This window comes from Varroa destructor, unplaced genomic scaffold (assembly GCF_002443255.2).
Source record: "Varroa destructor unplaced genomic scaffold, Vdes_3.0 BEIS01000002.1, whole genome shotgun sequence".
Taxonomy (NCBI): Eukaryota; Metazoa; Arthropoda; class Arachnida; order Mesostigmata; family Varroidae; genus Varroa; species Varroa destructor.
In genome coordinates this window covers 42,034,041-42,049,977 of record NW_019211455.1, presented here as the reverse complement: position 1 = coordinate 42,049,977, position 15,937 = coordinate 42,034,041, and positions in this window count along the sequence as shown.

Genomic DNA, 15,937 nt, shown 5'->3' with positions numbered 1-15,937 from the left:
GAGGGGTTTCCTTAGTTATATAGACATATAGATATAGCGTTCGAGCGACAACATGGACAAGTCCAACTAGGACGCAAAACGTAATAATCCATAAAAATATAGGGCAACAAAATTCGTTGGTCACGCGTAAAAGCTAGCATGAAGAGCACACAAGGTGAGTCTCACATCCGTGGCTTTGGTCCAAAGGCACGCTATTTCCACACCGCAAATTAATCCTCGCTCATGACTGCCGTTAAGAAATGAACATAGTGAACGTCTCTAATTATTCAACACAACTTTTATCATTAGTTTCTTCGAAGGAAACAACAGAAAAAATCCTCATCTCAGTGAACCATACTTACTTCAAACATACATCGAAAATCTATTGATTTTCGAAATATGAGGTAGATCTGAATGCGCAATTTTACGTTCATTGAATGTTTATCCTCCGTTATGTAGGGGAAACAAATTTTATGCTAAGTCCACGGGGTACTTTCAGATTTTCACGACTCACAAGCAAAGTTTTTCAATGTCAAAGGGAAACCAAAAGGTTCGTATGTATATATGCTTTAGACAAGAAATCGGTCTCGCCGAGCGGACCACCACGCCCCACTAACGCCATCGTCTCATGTTGTTTCTACAATACGCAACTCGTCGAGGTGTGTTTACTTAATGGAAGGACACCGCTCTGAATGAACAGATGCACGCGTCTGGCGTCCTCAATAAAAGCGTTATGTCGATAAAACAAAAAGTAATAAAACAGTATACCTGCGATCTCCAACGAACACAATCTAGACTGTCATGTATATATATGTATATGCAATGTATGCGAATAGCTTTCCTCAGGATACACGATGTCTAGATTTGACTCGAGCTGCAACTATGTACTAGGTACGAATCGTGGTCCTCAGGCAACAGGAGTGACAATTGCTCACTTCCTGAATAGCATCAGCATCAACGGTTCATTCGCTCTGGTCGGAGTAGCCCACGAAACATGTATTTGCTCAATACTTCAAACATATGAGGGCGGTGTCTATATAGAGCAGATCTCCTTTTACCCATGCCAGGAACAGAAGGGGTAGATAATATGCACATTACTCGTTTGGAGGTGACGGGCGAAAAAAGCAATGTGCTTTAGCAAGACATGAATGTAATAGTTCTCTTTCGCATATATACAGGGTGGTTATAGAATCGATTTTGCGCGTTTACCATACAAACTCAATCAGGTTTATAAAAAGTCAGGGGATTTGTAAACGTGTGTCAATCTGCGCAATGAAATTTTGATACTGTTTTAAAGATGTCGGCATAAAGGTTATTGATTTTTATGAGATCCTTTGAAGACCCTCAAAAGGAGTCGCTGAAGAGTGCTCAAAGTTTAAAAAATTATCGATGCTTTTGAATATTCTAAATTGTATTGAAAATATAATGTGAATCTACGGATAAATCGTGGCTTTTATTGAAAGGCGAACAAAATATTAAAGAAATTGGAAATGATTATAGTCAAACGTCGAACTTGTCCAAACAAAAAAATGTCCTTGAAATAAAAAGAGTACCTTTTTTTGTTTAAAATTTAGGTATTTTTTAACTGAAACACAGTTTAGAGCCATCTTCCATAGAGAAAAGGGATCTGTGTTGAAATTTCAAAGAATCTTGGTAAACGTATTTTGACACTGTGGTCCCGCCAGAGCTTTAGCAAACAGTCAGACAAATGGTGGAAGCTGAGCGACTTGCCACCATGTGTATATGTCACGATAGGGTAGAGTGGAAGTCGTTTGACAGTCTTCACTTTACATCTGTCAAGGGAGCAGGGAAATGATTGTAGCAAAAAGTAGGTGAAACGTATTTGAAACAGGACCATTCTACATCATTCGGTTATTACATGACAGTATGTTATAGTGTCATAGCATTAGTTAAACGTAATAGCTGTAGTAATAGTAATTTTGTGGTCATCGCTTAGTGACCTTCATCATATAGTGTGCCTATAAAATGGTATTATAGGAATATAGCTAAGCTGACATAAATATAGAAATGTTTGACGACAGTCCCGGATGGAATATAAAAAAAAATAGGTTAATAATCCGTCCTTTACAATAATTTGTGCACCTCTAGCGATTTTTTTCAAACATCCGCTTGACTTGGATCACCCTGTATATGACTGTTTCGTACAACCTTTCTTCAATGCACCTTAACTCAGCCTGCAAGTAGCGCCTGAGGAGGAGCGAAACGGCCTGCTAAGTTCACATAAAAATACATTGAGTCAGGCCCAAACTACTATAGGCCTGAGAAAATAATAAGTTAGAACTATAGTGGCTCTATTGGTGCAGGGGTGGTTAGTAGGAAACAAGGCTCGTTTTGCTGGGTACCTCATGGGCGTGTGTATAGAGTAGATTCATTCCCAAACTGACGACGCGTGTTCAGTTGGGAAGAGGTGTTGAGTGCAGAATGTTATTATGAACGAGGACGCTGGCGATCCGCTGATTCGAGTTTTTATGTAGGAAGAAGTGTCATATCGCATCGCGATCCGATGATAAAGCTACGGCATAGATGATCAGAGGGGCAGTTACAAGTTAATGCAGAACACAGGGTCTATGACGAAGAAGTAATTGACCTGAACGATGCGCTGTTGGCGCAAAAATGACAGTAGTCGAGTTGCCTTAAGTTTGGCAAACAAATGTCCGATTAAGAGATTATGACGATCTTGGGGAATAACGCACTCGCAGGGTCCTGCATTTGTCAATCGATAGGGTCCTTCAGAACCGTGGCAGGTGCAGCTTCGTTGGAAAATACAAAAGTATATTTGAATATGGCCAACCAGAACTATGCAAACGCTTAATCAGGTTTGCGTAGCAGCTTTAAACGAAAACGCTATATTAGGTTAACGACTATAACTGTCGTTAATTAAGCTAGCCACAATCGTATAATTATGAGAATAGTAAATTAATTAAGTATAATTAAAATTATTATTAATGAAAGCAAAACTACATTTGATATCATGTCTTGAAGGCGGGTAAGCATCGCCGTAGCGAGAACGACAAAAGTCATGTGGATGTTAAATCTAGCAGTACGCTTAAACGTTTCTTTAAGTGTCTTCCATGTACTGATTGTCTATGAATCTTGCCTACGACCGTACACGGCGACTAGCTAATTATATATCTAGAACGGGATCTTCTGAAGACTATTACCCAGCTACCATTATTCGCGTTTGATCAGCTGCAATCTTGCTCTGCGAATTTTTCGGCTAAATTAAAGCATGTGGCTTGATCTTACCTAACGCATTTCGTGCGCTTGACACTTTCAATGGCGACCCGTTATTAAACACACACACACACACTACATAAAATGGTGCACAACAAAAACTTACTTACTTCAACCACGAAACTTTTGTCACTATTTTTTAAACCTCAAATGTGATTCGCAGCGTTTTCGTACGAATTTTGAGGGCTCCGATATTACGAATTCGTTTCGAGACGTACTTATTCCTGTGTTAGCATTGGGACTATTCCGAAATTATTTTAATACTCCCCCTCTTGCCGCATCTGTTCGAATCCATCTACGGTGATCGTCGTTGTTTCAACGCAGACCGCTTCTTGTGGTTTTCCGGCCCAGTACTGCAGACCGCACCTACCGCATTCGTACTTTAGAAGAATTCGTACTTTTAGAGAGAGCGTCAGAATGAAGTATACACCTCAGAGACGGTTTAGTGCGAGGAGAGACTTCAATGTACACCTCATTAATTCGTGGCCAATGCAAAAAGAGGTGTGAACTTGCAGTTATATCTTCTCCAGTGCTTCAGCGACATTTTTTGGCGCAATGCCAACATCCGTGGAACTTCTGGGCCGACCCCATAGACGGTTCGGTGACCTGCAAGGATTAGCGGGTGACCAGAACGGATATCAGAGCTAGGGAAAGGCTTAGTTTAACAGTCCTGTGTTAGAACAAAGTATATCGACAAGCTACAGAGGTCAAGTAAGTACTTACTCACGGTACTTCAAAAGATCAGTGCAGGGTTACTGTTAATCCTTCATAAGCAAAGAAAGCTGGAAAGAATGAGCTTCAGTATGGGATATAACACCAACAGGGGAAATCTGCCGATTAAGCTTTCGGATGTCCCAAGCTATTGCTGTTTATAAAAAAAAATATTATTAGCTTGATCATTAGCAACTGCATCGGCTAATTCTCTATATAAAGAGATTTCTATAAAAAAAAAAAAAATACTTAACGACAGTTTCGCATATCTGTTAGAATTCCGGGCAAAAACCATTAGGCGAGAAAATGTGTTGTCTTTAACTTGCCTATGTTTCAATTGGGTGACGGGCTAAGGGTCCAGCTGGTATCGGAGTTAAGCTATAAGTGGCGTAAGAAATACACGACCAATCTTCTTGGAATAGAGGCTCTTTTTTGGTATTAACTACTCAGGTATATAGTACAATAAATATTGCCACGAACATTAGCACTAGAGTGTCCAAAATTCGTTGACTGTCGTTTCAGTGAAGTAGGACATCGCCGGACTCATAGTTAATAAGTCTAGGATAAGTGGAACTTTGATTATATTGTTTGAAAGCTACTTTTGATACTAGCTTATTTTTTTACTTCTGTTTAACCAACGTAAATAATGATCAAGAACACATCTGTTTACGAGGCACCGAAACAGGCTTATCGTGATATACGTACGTATGCACGGACCCACCGTTAGCCGGATTCTAAATATGATTTAGGGCTTCCCTTGCAGACTCGCTTGCATTCGATTTTCCTATCTTCATATTGATTATCTATCTGTTGTTGTCTATTTTTTTTTTATCTAAAACACTAGTCAGGAACGCTAATTGTCAAATTAAAAATGACAAATGTAGTCTGACAACGTCCTATTTGATCTAAATTATCATCTAGCTTTGTCTTCTTTCTTCAGTTCTATTACATAATGCATATCGGCGGTTTTTTGGCGGCTGCGCCAGCCACTTTGTGCTCGACGGCATCATTCTTCTTTTGGTAGTACACGGTTCCCTTTTTAAGCCTAACCTAAGTCTATCTGTTATACGAGCGGTTGGTCTGACGCTTGCTGGAATCAGAGCGGCGACAATAGACCTGATTGGTTTTTGTCTTGGCCGATATCTGGCTGAATATGGGGAAGATACAGGAACGTGCAGGCCGTGTGGGCTCAACGGCCTAGAGATCAAGAGCGTCCTGCGTCTGAACTCCACGACGAACTGTCAAAGGAAATAAATAAACAGCCAAAGATTTATAATCCATGTACCAATGAATGCTGACGACAATAACAATAACAACATCAACAAACAACAAGAGAATCAGGACGATGATGAAACGCAACGGTAGAAATGTCAGGAAACAAAAAAACTGTTACCACACTAAGTGAGTACCGATTTTTTTAATACACACTTAACAGTAAAGAGTAACTTTTCTATTTTTCTTTTAAGTGATTTGGGAAGTTGACTTTTCACGTCATTTGATATAGCAAGTGTTAACACTAGACGCATCCGGGCGGTGGAGGTGGAGGTGGAATAACGTGTTGTTTTTTTTACTTTAAAATTGCTATAATAATAATGTTAATTCTGAATAACAATCTAACTTAGGACATTTTGACCACTGAAACGTTGCCTGAACAAGAACGGCTGATTGAATGATCATCGAGTAAGGCTTTGCCATTAATTTGAGCGTTTATTTTTACCTTCGTGGGGATACTCCGGACTATTGGTAATGCGAACTCAATGAGCAGCTTTTTCTTTTTAGCTTTTCAGTCTGTTAGTTGTTAGATACTAATAGATGTTCGCACTGGTCGTGGTTTGACCGGACACTCCTGAGGATCGCATCAAACGGAACGTCAGTAGGTCGTCCGTCGACGGTTGAAGGACAATCTAAACGTCAGTGTTTGTGCATCAACGCACTAAAATTAAAAGGTAGACTTTTTTTTTTTTCTAGAAAGAGTTATCGTGTACAGTTTGTCGTTTCAATTTCAAATATAATAATATGAAAAGTGATAATGATTATTGTATGTATCCGCTTCACAGTATGAGCGACTCGTAGCCGGTGCTACGCATTTTCCGATATTGAGTAGCCTTCTCCATTCCATACACGTAATATTATCACGGCTTACAACTGCAGATAGAGCAAAACTATATATTCATGGTTTACTATCTTATATGAGAAAATTTTATTCATCGTTATATTTACTTGTAATAACGCAGACGTCAGTCCGAACCGGACGGATCTTCATATGCTCTAGCAAACCATTTGTATCTAGAAAAACTGGACCAAATAGATATGGGCGAGTACTGCAAATTTCCACGGACGCTTTCGCGACATATACGGAGCGCTGAGATGCTACATCTCTTTAGATAGAAATTCCGATATATTGCGATAACGTTTACTACTCTACGGTTTGGGCGCGTGCCAGATCGATTCCTTCCAGAGTTTCTGCAGACCCCTGTGGCTGTCGCCGCGAGACCAGGCTGTGACTACCGAACCCGAAAAGAAACTCACGTTTGGATAGGTTCACGCTGCGCGAGCAATCCTCCATACGGTTATAGCAATACAAAAACCTGTGATTCGTCTATCCCACCTCTTTCCGTCTGACAGCTACCGATATATAACTGACTCTGAAAAAGAAATGAATGGGATTTCTTTTGACTGATCGGGGGCGTTACAAGCGGACCCGAAAATTAATTTCGATAATGATAAAAAAAAAAATAGGCTTTTCAATGATGCCCTTCAAGCTCACTGCCACCTATCAAAAAGACTGACTAGTCGAATCGCAGGCTAAGGCACATTCAGGTACTCGTAGGCAGGAATATCGTAATGAAAGGTGGAAGCTGGCTTTTTATCAATGAGGACATAGAAAGGCCTGTTCTTGGTTTTACAATAATGATTAATTCTGCTGTAATTTCTTCTGTAACTTCAGTATCTCTGAATCTCTCTACATGCATGCTAATTGTATTCAGTGTTTCGAGTGTTTCGTGTTGATAGGGTTTTAGCCCATCTATCGTTAAGATAATGCTAGAGTCTTTATAAAAAAAAAAAAGTGTTACCTATGTACATAGATCCCATAAACACCTTTGAACAGGAGCTACGTAATTTTAGGGCAGGCCTACAACAACAAAACTCCCGCAGCAAACAGAACCAGGCGGCGCGGGTTTTTTCAACCCGTTCAGAGATTATATTCGTCCTTATGCAAACTGACACTTAATTTGTGTATGGGACTTTTGATTAGGTCTTTAAGTAATGCAAAGACAGCTCCGTAGGCTAGCTTTGTCCCTGCACTACTTCGACGTCTCATCTCTATGACAGATCGCGCAGCATCATAAGTGCCATAAGGTCGGGCGACCTTTTTAACCCTTCGGTGGCTATAGGCTACTGAGAAGCTAACATGGGACAATATCAGAACGTAGCAGCTTGAGGCACATTAAACTATGAGCATTTATAGCAGCTAAGTACAAGCTGTACGTCCGGCATTTCTATAAAGTCGGTGCCATGTTTCAGACGGGTGGCAACCTCTTCCAGCACAAAACGACGTTTGTCTGTGTCCAACTTCGACTTTTCTACAGTCGTTTCTTTTTTTTTACGAACCCTAATGAACGTATATTATTTATAAGGCTGTCGCAAAAGCTCTAATGACATCTTCTATTGAATAAAAGTAGGGGATATAATTTAAACCACCTCTCTAAGTTTAATAGGCAAACGCTTTATTACTACTCCACTACGGGAACCAGGATGTATAAAGTCTACCTATATATTATATGACCGTAGGGTACAGTCACTGTCAATTTCAAATTTCGTTTGCATCGTTTGCCGCTGCTACATCTTTAAAAGGGCCTCAAAAGACCGGCTGAACGAATGCTGCTCCCCCTGTCTTACTCTAACATTTTTAATTATCCTGAATATGTGCACAAGTTCCTTTTCAGTATGGCATGAAGAGCTCGCCCCATTGGGAAGTTTAGCCGAGGTAAAATTTACTGGATCTACTTAGGGTTCCTCCAATAGACCTATGAAAGGGCATGGTAAGTACACGCCCTGCTATACGAATAACCATATGCTAAAGCCGAGATCTGAACCAGGGATAGCTGGATTTTTGTGCTTACCATGACAACGCACTCTTCTAGATGTGCGTTAGCTATCAACACCACGCCGTGCCCTAGGTAATGCTTCCTTACCGCTCACTTTAATGCTTTTGGTTCTATTCACGCAACGAAAAGTTAGTATCGAGCCTACTGAGTCTGCGAAGCACCATCTAGCCTTTTTGACGGACTGCAGATTAGCCAGATTTCACAGACATGCAATCGATTGTTGTTGTTGCTGATGTCGTTTCGTGGCTATCGCTGTTAAGCGGTTGAAGTAACGCGTCGGGGCCGCGTCGCTGTTGGTCGCTGCGGCAGACTCTCACTCGGACGCAAGCTGTTGTCCAGCTGCGGACGACCCGGTTCTCAATCTCCAAGAACTTGGGACGGCGTCCCATTCAAAGTGGCGCGCGAATACACAGACAAACAGACAGACAGATACCCAGCCCAGCCAGACGGGCAGACGAGGGAGCACTCTCCTCAGCCCTTTCTTTCAGTTAATTTTTTCTTCGCCTGTTTTGGCTCGCTCGACTGCTGCTGCTGGCAACGCTATTCGCTGATTCAGGAACGTTGATACGCTAGCAACAGCGACAGCGTCTACATGTAAATTAGCTAGGAGTATATTCTACCTTGAGACAGCTTAGGTCAGTCTGATGTGCAATGTACCTTTATTGCTACTGGTACTATCGTTGTTGTTGGAGCTAAAACTCGTCTTTCTGGTACTACTACTTCACTCAGTTCTATAAACGATGCCTAAGAAACGAATGCATTTATAACGAGAAGTGGACGGGACGCTGGACCATTGGCTTCGTACCAAAGTAGCTAACATGAACTCTCCGCTACGAGGGTTGAGATATAGTTGCATCCGAAGCAGCAGCTCACGCAAGAGCGCGCGAGAAAGGGGGGGTGGGGAAAAGAAACTGGACCCGAGGGGCTCATGGGATTCGCCGCGGAACTTGAGCGACTTCTGTCGATACCGCAGCCGGTGTTGAGACGATCGCGCTGCGTTGAACGACCATAGCGCGAGTTGAACACACGACACAATACTGTTGTCGCCGAAGACTGTGACGAAGATGACGGCGAACTGAAAAGAGAGAAAGTGACTAACTAGAGGGGTTGTGGACTCATTGGGGAATGAAAGTTTTGCACCCCCAAGGTACTACTACTTCCATTGAGTAGATGAATCGCTGACAGGAGGCAACGGACGAATAGCGCTCAAGCATGTTGGGCCGGTCTTGAGCGACAACTTACAATGTGAAGAATAGATTTTATGCGAGACCGGACCTAGGTCGAACTTGTTGTCGTTGTACAAGGGGTAGGAAAATGTGAAACTTGAAAGGTTTAACAAAAAAAAAACTGGCTGCGAGAAGAGTGTATGAAGTAACATTGACCTGTGTTTGGGTCCTGTACGCTGTTCTTGTGATGATGCAGTGGCAACGTGCGTGCTTACGGAACGTATGAGCTGGCCTAAGTTTGCAACCAAGAGTAGACACATTTCTGGGCTTCATACCGGGAAGAACCTTAGCCGTCTAAATCAATGCTTAACCTGCGTAAAGCCCGAGACATATATTTAGGTCAAGTAAACAATGATTTGATAGCGATAATCCGGTTATGAATCATTATTGTATTTCATGTTTAAGGTAAAGTGAGCCTTGAAAGATTTTAGGAACTTGAAGTAACGTATAGTTCAATAAAATTTGTAAGCTTTCACGTTTTACGCCTCTTCTAATAAGTACGATTTGCATGATCCTAGCGCCAAGTATGACGGCGGAAAAATTGCAGATTTTAAACTAAAATATTTCCAGCTATTGAGTTACTTCTTTGTGGGGCAAAACAAATGTCTGAGTTAATAGAAAAGCAAAAAAAAAAGGAAAAAATGTACCAGCAATTATGAAATAAACCTAATGACATGTTCAGTGATTTCTTAAATAATACTAACGGTTTGCACCTTTGTAAAATATCTAGATTCTAACAAGAGCTGAGCACAACTGTTCAAAGCCTAAAACACGTAACCCGTTTTGTTTTTACATACGGGCAGGTTGGCGACATGTACTATCCATAAATACCCGATTCCATCCTAGGTATAACCTAAATAGCTACGCCTTCAGACAATTGATGGCTTTTCATAGCCCAGAGCTAAAAACCCGTAACTATAAATGTATTATTTATTTGATTTTTCTTACATGCATTATTTGTAGAAAACTTTAGCAATAGGAGCAGATATTTTAAACAGCTTCAACGCTTATGTGAAATCTATTTGTCGACCTGAGATTTTTCCATGGAGAAAAATTGTTTTATGGGTCTTCGGACGGAGATTGGAAACATATGTCATGTTAGTTAGATATTGTCTTGTTCCAAATCGTTAATGTATATGTCTCTTATTAGTGTGTTATTTATTTTGTGTTTTTGTTGCTTTATAGGGTTTGTATCACCCTATATATTGAACCGGTTGCTTATGTCAAAAAGCTTTAATTGTAGCAGATAAAATACATTTAATGAACGATCAAATAAGATTCTGTTCCACACCAACTTTTCAAGCTCACTCACAATAAGCTTGATCGGAATTATCCCTTACACATTGACCCTGTTTGTCCTTCAAATCGTTTACGACCTTAGACAATATTCTATAGTGTTCATTCGGAGATTCAGGCATATCGCCGCAATAATGACAACAGCCAATACGCGAAAATATTCCACAAAAATAATTTCAAATGTGGAATAGAAGAAGTTCTTTTTTTTTTTTTTAACAAAATACCATTTAATACCCCTTTCTCCCTTACAACGTTTGTTCTTCTCCCTCCGAAGCTCAGCTCGATCAAATTTTGACCCCAACCTTATTCTAAAATCCCAGTATACGATCGCAGCACCCTGATGCCCGGATCTCGAAAGAGTGCACCACCGTCGCAGTTTTATCGCTGCCGCATTATTATTTCCGATTTTACCATCTCTAAATGAAGCTGTAATATCGGTTTGGGGTGGAGTTCGTGGTTAACGTCACTGTATTCTGGGCAGCCCACGAAAGGTACGATGTTTTGGTTTCTTCCATAACCGCAATTTCTAACCGAGGGTGAAAAAAACGCTACTTCGTTAGACTCCTGCCTTTGTTCGAACCTTCCTGCACTACAGCTGAGCTGAATCCTAAAGCAATCCCAATCATGCTGATCTCACTGTTTGTGCTGTTACCGGCTGTCCCCTGATAGATTCATACCCTTACTGCTGCCTACCAGGGGCTTTTCAGATCATCTTCGTCGAAAGCTTTCGTTTTTAGCTTTCTCTCTCTCCTTCTCTTTATATATATATATATATATATATATATATATATATATACATACATATATAGATTTTGGCTGGGACCGAGCGAAACATGTACGAATAGGCAGATCGCAGAGATTTTCTCGTCATTTTCGTTGATAAGGATTCTCTTTAGCTAGGGAATGGTGGCAGGCTTTCATTTTTTGTGCAATCTTCCAATCGGCTGAAGTAGCAAATCATCCAGAACGCGCTATGAGCCTTTGTCTACTATCGGTAGCCGGCACTCAGTGAGCGCCGGTGTTTGAGACGTTCCTTTCGAGTGCAATACTCCCCGCTGTGTGCGAAGACGAAGCCTTAGTGTTGAATGAGAACCTTGCGGTTTTTCACCGATGACTGTCATTAACCAGGTACGTTAGTTAAACTGACCATTGGCCAGATCGGTATTCAGGATTTTTCGGTTTGATGTGTTTGGGTGTCTGAACGCATGTTTTGCCAGGCATATCGGTGTATATGTTACTGTGTGTGTAACTGCACGAGGGTATGTCGAGTTTCTATGCAGAAACACTTTTCGGACATCGCCTGCTTGTTCGGCCGTTCGTTGTCATCATCAACAAGGTGAAATGACCGGCATCAGCGGGATAACTCGAGGCCGTGCGCTTTGCAAACGCGTAGGAACGAAGATTGGCGAAGAAAAACTCTTCAGCTTTTTCTGTTGCTTCTTTTTGCCTTTGAAGATCTTGGCGGTAGACTTGAAGCGAGCTTAAGCAACGACAGACTATGGTAGAACGCAGCTGAGTAGCAAAGCAGAAAACGAAAGCAAAATAGGCTGAAAAGCTCCAAAGAAAAACTCAAAACCCCAGCGCACAGAAACTCGGGCCCAGTGAACGAAGTAAATGTACAGGTCAGTCTTGCTTCACGGAATGGCCGTAATACCATTGGTCATCAATCGCCTGTTGATGGTGACTCCCTTTCCCACTGAAACTAAAAATCGCAAAAAGCAAAAGACCCACAGAAGAAGAGTAACAGAAGCTTGAAAAAAAGATCTTTTACTTAGCCCAGTCGTTAAACCCACTCATAGAGTATTGACAGACTTAGCTTTGTCTAGTTCACTGCACGTCACGCACGACCCAAACTTTCGTAATATTTTGAGCACAACGACAATTAAAGAAAAAGGCTAAAATACGCACGTAAAAAAATGGTAATCAATATTTTAGTTGAAATTAGCTGCGGTGATTTCGGAGCTGCAATTCGATGCCGCCTGAACTCTTGCAGATTTTACGGAGGTTATGGCTATGGGATGGTGCATTCCAATAGAATTGTCAATGGACGGGATGTACGTCGCATAGCTTGCCCACCAACGCCGAAAGAGGTCGATCAGGCCGACCAAGAACGTACGTGCACATAGAGATTTGGTGGCAAGTCAGGCTGGGCAGCAAGACAGGTAATGCAACTGTAATCGCGTTCACAAACGCCATGAGCGCGTGTTTGTTAGCAGAGACCAAAAAGTAGCGTCGGGATCCAACTGCCAGTCAATAATTATCGCCGTATGTCGCGCACAAAATATCGTGCGGGAGAAATGGCCGCAAGGGGTCGGAAAAGACCAGCTTTTTGAACGATGTGCAGCATTAGCAGCGGTAGCCGCAAAAACGACAGCAGTATCGACGACGACCAGGTTATGCGTTGTAGGATGGGTCCGTTTGTTGGCCAGTGTGTAGGTCAGTACGCGGAGGCATTGATGAATGTATGCAATCAAACAAGTAGCGGCTGCCTGACTCATGGTACGTGTCGCATTGGGATCCCGATCGCTGATGGTGCTGGGGCGATGGATGCCCAGTTAACCCAATCAGCCCTGGGTGGCCGAGGTGGGGCTGGACCGCTTCGCTAGCCACAGGTCACCAGCGGGGTGATTGATGAACTGAGCCTGTTTCGTGACGTCCACGAAAGAATGGAAGAAATGGTTCTGCGATAAAGGTCGCCAGAGTGATTTTATGATGTAGAAAACGGCGACGATGTCCGAAATATTGTAACAATATAGCTGAGTTAGTTAGCCATATGTGGAATCGCTCAAAAATATCCGACGCTTTTAGTTAGTTATAATTGGGAACGATTCTCGTTGTGCATCACACACTATCGGCATAGCTATAGGAAACTTCTACAGTTCTTCAGAAGCACTATGGGGTAATCATTAAAGATTCTGCTTCATGTCTTCTGCTCTTAGAACGGCTCTGTGAATACAATACCCGCTTGAACCAATAGGTTTACAAGTGCATTCCAGTTCTAACTCGGTAAATTTGTGTTTAGTTCATGTTATTGTCGTATCCAAACAAAGAGAACCACTGCACCCAAAATGAATCATCTCCGTCAACAATAAATATAACTGTCTTTAACCGAAAATCGATAGGAATGAAATTCTCGCTGACTTTGTTATTAACCTTTGTATGTAATGTATAAAGAGCCAACGAAATACTGAATGTTTTTGTTAATACATACACACACACACTTTATGATCGAAATTCGTAGCTTAAATGGAATATCTTTATACCAATGTACACTGGCCTACGTGAACGTTGGTTTGTATCTCAGCTAGGCACGGCATGGTCTATTTCTGTTTTTTGCGTTTGATGAGATGGAAAAGAAAGGATTCCGGAGCGACAAGATGGATTTATTTTACCTACAAATATATATTTCTAGCTGTATGCGCAGAGGAGCACTGACGCTGAATCAGAATACGGGCTACTTTCGCGTGTCCCTGCTATATCCACTCTCCTTATATATAGCCCAGATAGGCAGTGGGTTGGCTTACATACAGAAGATGTCGAATATTCGGAATATATCCACTGGAAAAACGTGAATAGCACAGCAAGGTACTGTTAGCACAAAGCAGTTCAATAACGAAAAAACATTCACTGTTAGATGACGAATGAACTTTACGTCGTTCTGCTTTCAGGAACTTTATGATATCGGCGGCTTGTACTTGCTATCCTTCAGAGTAATTCCTCCTGCAAAGAAGAAAGGAAGCTACCGGCGAAAGCGTTAGCGTAGAAGTACCTTGTTGTAGTGGAAAAGCAAGTTATATTCCAACAGACTCTGAATATCTAGCATAACGAGCTGCTATAGACGCATTCTACTATGCTAGTACGTAGGCCAAAAAGGCCAGCAAACTCAAGAAGGCGGCAGACCTTTTTTTTGGCCTCAAAGGATTCGGCTAAACTATCGAACGACACCATAGTAATTGTGAACGGGTACCTCTCGCCTGTTCGCTTGAACTTTCTACCAAAGAAGGAATGACCCAAGGAAAGGCTTTAGTTTCCCCAGCGACGGGTGCCGCTGCCATCAATGGCTACGCGAGTGGAGCTAGGGGCCCAGTTCTAGCAGGGGTTGTAAAAAGTTCCGCAAAGTCGTGAGTCACGAGCGCGCATAAGCAGAACAACTTGCCAGCTCTCAAAGCCAACCGACGCCGAGGCAGTCGCCGCCGTCGCTGATCATGAGCTGCGCGGCTCGTCGATGTAATGTTGTATATGCGTTTTGCTAACAAAGAGAGGCACGCTTAGCCACCCGCCAATCGCGCACCAGATTCAAACGCGTGGACGTCTCGAAGGCATGAGCTCGCACTGCAGTAGGATGTGTGAAAATCGCTTTGACTGAAAAGCATGTGGGCCTCCTTTGAGTTCTTGTTTGATAAATTATGAACAAAACACACGCAGCCAAACAGAATCGCCAAGGGAAAAGGCAAAACAGTGCGTTGGTTGGTCGATAGGGAGTCGTATGTTAGTGTCGTTGTTTGGAGAACTTTTCGAGGATATGGGGTATTTATCTGAATATATATGTATACATATTATATATGTGTGTGTAACAGTGAGAGCGCTTATGCGCACTGTCGGTGGAGAATACTTTTTGCGGAAACCCCGAAAAGCCGTCTTATCAATGACCTCGGCATGATTTACTGTGCGAACAAACGGTTTGGTCTGCAGCAGGTTCCTGCAGTAGGTAAATATAGAGAAGGAAATACAAAGTGTGCATGAAGTAGTGTATGCACAACGATCAATAAATTCCGTGCAGTTACCCGTGAACAACTAGATTTTCTACCTACGACAAAATCTCCTTACGACATTTAGGCTCGAATGTGCAAGGAGTAATTCCTATAGTCAATAGCTCTCCGTGCTAAAACACGTACGCGCATTCTATGGCCACATATAGCGGATCAAAGCAGCATTTTTAATGAAACTAGACGGATTTCTTTTCCTATATATCGGAAGCGATTCTAGATATTTCCTTATATCATAATTGGCTGATAGTAAGCAGGTCGTTCCGTATAGGAAAAACAGTGCAAAATTGGTACTACCTTCACTAAATATCTATATCTAACAGAATCTGCTAATAATATCTAGGAACGATCATTAATTGGGTGTCTACCGTGTACGTCTCTGGCATATATCTGGGGGAAGAGCTGTGCCTTTTTCAATTGTGTATTTACGTTGGACGTGCTCGTCTCTCATTTGTTGGGGAAGTGCCACGAAATCAACTAGAATCTAACAATATGGAGCCTACCAAAACAAACAACTGATATCCTCCGAACTCAAGCGAGAGTTCGTACACGCCATTCCGTGCTAAAAGTGGTATTTCATTATCCAAAAAACACT